At 40.1% G+C, this 4,270-nt stretch overlaps 1 long non-coding RNA gene and 1 pseudogene across 1 annotated transcript; both read right to left on the bottom strand.

Moving 5' to 3' along the window:
* LOC111955501 (zinc-binding protein A33-like) overlaps positions 1-792 on the bottom strand; it is a 4,808-nt pseudogene extending 4,016 nt beyond the window's left edge.
* Positions 793-1,541: 749 nt separating this feature from the next.
* Positions 1,542-4,056, bottom strand: LOC111955683 (uncharacterized). Its single transcript, XR_011474525.1, has 3 exons — positions 3,432-4,056; positions 2,002-2,097; positions 1,542-1,764 (listed from the first exon to the last, which is right to left on the bottom strand). It is a non-coding gene; the product is annotated as an uncharacterized lncRNA (long non-coding RNA).
* Positions 4,057-4,270: the final 214 nt, after the last annotated feature.

Raw genomic sequence — 4,270 nt, 5'->3', positions numbered from 1 at the left:
ACCAAGCAGGACCTGAGCGCGGGAGCTTTGTTGTTTGAGTTTCTGTTTGTAGGCTGGAATCAACAAAATGGAGTCGTGGTCAGCTTTTCCGAAGGGGGGGCGGGGGAGGCCTTATAAGCGTCGCGGAAATTAGTATACAATGGTCTATGTTTTCCCAGCCTGGTAGCACAATCGTATTGCTGATAGAATTAGGGAGTTTTGTTTTTAGATTAGCCTTGTTAAATCCCAGCTACGATGAATGCACCTCAGGGTGTTGGTTTCCAGTTTACAAAGAGTCAGATAAAGTTCGTTCAGGGCCATCGATGTGTCTGCTTGGGGGGAATGTATACGGCTGTGATTATGATTGACGAGAATTCCTTGGTAGATAATGCGGTCGACATTGATTGTGAGGAGTTCTAGATCAGGTGACAGAACGACTTGAGTTCTTGTGTGTTTGATATGATCACACCATTCTCTCGTTAATCATAAGGCATACCCCCCGCCCTCTTCTTACCGGAAAGATGTTTGTTTCTGTCGGCGCGATGCATGAAGAAACCAGCTGGCTGCACCGACTCCGTTAGCGTCCCTTGAGTTAGCCATGTTTCCGTGAGCAGAGCACGTTGCAATCCCTGATGTCTCTCTGAATGCTACCCGTGCTCGGATTTCATCAACCTTATTGTCAAGAGACTGGACATTGGCGAGTAGTATGCTAGGGAGTGGAGCGCGATGTGCCCGTCTCCGAAGCCTGACACGAGACCGCACGTTTTCCCCTTTTTCGGCGTCGCACAGGGTCGCCGGCTGGATCAGATCCATTGTATTGTGTGAAGGCAAAACACTGGATCCGTTTCGGGAAAGTCATATTCCTGGTAGGAACGATGATGAGTTGACGTTAATCGTATATTCAGTAGTTCCTCCCGACTGTATGTAATGAACCTAAGATTACCCGGGGTACGATGTAGAATAACACGTAAAAAAAACAAAATACTGCATATTTTCCAAGGAAACGAAGCGAGGCAGCCATCTCTTTTCGGCGCGAAGTAGATATTCAAATATTGAGATGTGATTTTTAGGCCATATCGTTTATGTGTAAGAGGAGTAATTTCTCTATATCAGTAACAAGCAGATACCGTATGATATTGAGAAAGAAAAGACATTGGACGTACCTCATTTGGATGTTTTTGTAGCTCTAGCAATGATAAGACAGAGAAAGGCTGAATGTTAATCATATTATGCTAGAATATAGTCAAGAAACCGTTGGAATATCCTATGCAGAAAACAACCGATTAAACCTTAGACAAGGAATCAAAGCCATCATCATAATGGATTCTATCCCAAAAGCTGCAGTAATGTCTCTCTATTCTTATCAGCAATAGCTCCTTGGGGAGTATACGTCACCCACAATCACATTGATTGCACTGCATATTGTGGTGTGATACTGTAAGATGATCTAATCCGTACCCTCAAACTAAACCACTAGCATTGTATGTACGTTATCCTAACTAACAGATGCAACATGCAATGTTTGCAGTCTAGTTTTGGGATTACTGTGTACATACCTTCAGAAAGCGCAAATCCTGCTTCTTTAAGTCTTGTTCCAAAGTAGTGATACCCGTTGTAAGAGATGAGATTTGGTCGTGAATGATCTTCATTTCTGTGGTCATAGTATCTCTCTTCTGCTGCTCTTCCTTCCGAAGCTCACCTAGTCTGGCCTTCTCTTCATCTCTCAGAAACTGGTGAAGCTTCTCAAAAGCCTCCTTTATCTTTATCAGTGTCCACCAACTGTGTCTATGACAAGGAAGCATCTTAATTAGCAAAAATACCTGGTTGGGGCTCATGATGTCATGATTTTGTTAGAAAGGTAGAAAAATGGAAGAATAGTTAGAACATTTCAGAACAACTAATAGAAAACACAATAAATTAACCAATTWAAAAAGTATAAAGTAAAAAAGTCTGTTCAATTTAATTCAGATAAAATTCTATATTTGTATTTTATTTTGTTGCTTCCATTGCCAATACACTTACCTTTGTGTGTTGAACAATATGCTTGTATTTTCTCTCAGTCTCAGTACATTTCTTCAGATTGTCCTGCATAGGCTTCAAGTACAGCTTCAGCTTTTCCTGTGTGACATTGTACAGGTTGTTAATATAGCCCAACCTGGTCTCAGAGTATTTCATATTATTCTGTAGGTAAATCCAGGACACTCCATTTAGTATATGTTCTGTTTTGTATGGTATGTATTAATTTGTGGATGTCCATCACCCATTTCGTATGATATGTTACGAATTACAATCCGTATTATATGTTAAGAATTTGAAAAACGTATATATTATGAATTTGCAAAATGTATGGCATGTTACGAATTCTAGCTAGGTGGCTAATGTTAGAATGACTAGGGGTTAGGGTTAAGTTTAGGAGATAGGTTAAAGGGTTAGGTGAGGGGTTAGCTAAAAGGATTTTTCCTGTGCTTAGCTGCAATGGTCCCTCAAAACAAATGTAGGCACTGAACACATTTCAGGGCTGCTGAGCGCAAAATTTAAGGTTATGGAAATTCTGTGCAACTTCCAGCACGGGTTTACTGGGAACACTGAGGCTGTACCCGCTTTAAGTTACAGTTTCAGGCAGTGGTCAAGTAGGCTAGTGTGGCTACATTTTTGAAAAAATCCCTGGTCTTTGTGGTTGACTATGTGCTTGAAATTCACTACTCGATTGAGGGACCTTACAGATAATTGTATGTGTGGGGTACAGAGGTAGGGGTAGTCATTCTAAAATATTTTTAACCACTATTATTGAACAKAGAATGAGTTCATGCAACTTATTATGTGATTTGTTAAGCACACTTGTCCTCCTGAACTTATTTAGGCTTGCCATAACAAAGGGGTTGTCTTAAAACAAAATTCCACTTCAACATTTTGGGATATTGTGTGTAGATCAGTGACACAATATTMAAATGTTATCCATTTTAAATTCAGTCTGTAACACAACAAAATGTGGAAAAAGTAAAGAGGTATGAATACTTTCTTAATGTACTGTATCTCATCCTAATATACCTACTACTGTACATACCATTTTCTTCTCCAAATTATATATTTTCTATACACACTACATTTGTATATTCTGGATTCTGACACTGCTCAGTCTAATATATCTACTTTGGACTGTTATTTAGACTTTTTTTGAATATTTGTGTATGTGTATTYTATTTGCTAGACATTCTACTGCACTGWTGGAGCTAGTAACATAACCATTTTTCTGCACATAACACCTGCAAATCTGTGTAGGCAACCAATAAWCTTATATTTGATTTTTAAAAAGCCAGCTAAGGTGGCAGTGGCAAGCAACACCAGGTTACACCAGGTGAGGTTAGAGGGGATGTGACTTAATCTAACCATGTCAAAATTATACCAGTAACATGTAGAACATGTAGAAATTTGAAACAGATGCACACATTTACCTTGAGGTCAACTACAGCCTTTTCTATAGCAATGACCTTGTGTCCAGAGTGTWGAGTTGGATTTTCACAGACGTTACACACAGCTTTCCCCTCGTCCATACAAAACCACTTATGCTTCTCTGCATGTTTACTGCACAACACCTGTCCAGCCAGCCCAGGAAAAACTTGCTTTTCTTCAGTTCTTGAATCTGTGGACCCCCTTATTTCTTCCCTCCCTGAGCCTGTGGAACCCCTCTTTTTTTCCACACCTGATTCTATGGGCTCCCTTTTTTCTTCCATCCGTAAATCTTTGGACCCCCTCTTCTCTTCCTTCCCACAGCCTGTAGACCCGATCATTTCATCGGTCATTGAGTCAATGACGTACACCCTTTTCTCCCTCTTTGTGTATGAGTCTGCCAGGTCCTTCAGGGCAAAGTTAGGCATCCACTCTTTTGGAAYATTTCCTCTTACAGATTGGACAGTTACTATTTTTTGTTTGATCCCAGAACTTGGAAATACAGCTGAAACAAAAGTTGTGGAGGCAACTAAGAGACACAGGGTCTGTATAAATCTCAGAACACACATGGCAGGAAAGATAATTCTCAAGGAGAAGGTCTGCCATGTCTGTACCTTGAAATGGCGTTTCTTCTCGGAACAACTCGAGATGATCAAATGTTTATTGCAATATCACTTGCACATCAGCTCAAAGGTTCACCTATAAAAGGCCATAACGTCCGGGTTCAATAGTGCAGATGACTGAAATACTGTCAGACTTTAACCGTAACAATTATGAAGATATACTGTTTACGTGGTTTAGGAGTGTATTTAGTCAAGCAAATTCTGAATTATATCACAATTAA

This window comes from Salvelinus sp. IW2-2015, linkage group LG31 (assembly GCF_002910315.2).
Source record: "Salvelinus sp. IW2-2015 linkage group LG31, ASM291031v2, whole genome shotgun sequence".
NCBI classification, from domain to species: domain Eukaryota; kingdom Metazoa; phylum Chordata; class Actinopteri; order Salmoniformes; family Salmonidae; genus Salvelinus; species Salvelinus sp. IW2-2015.
Note: the sequence above shows the minus strand (reverse complement) of the source record. Positions and strands in the feature narration are given on the sequence as shown.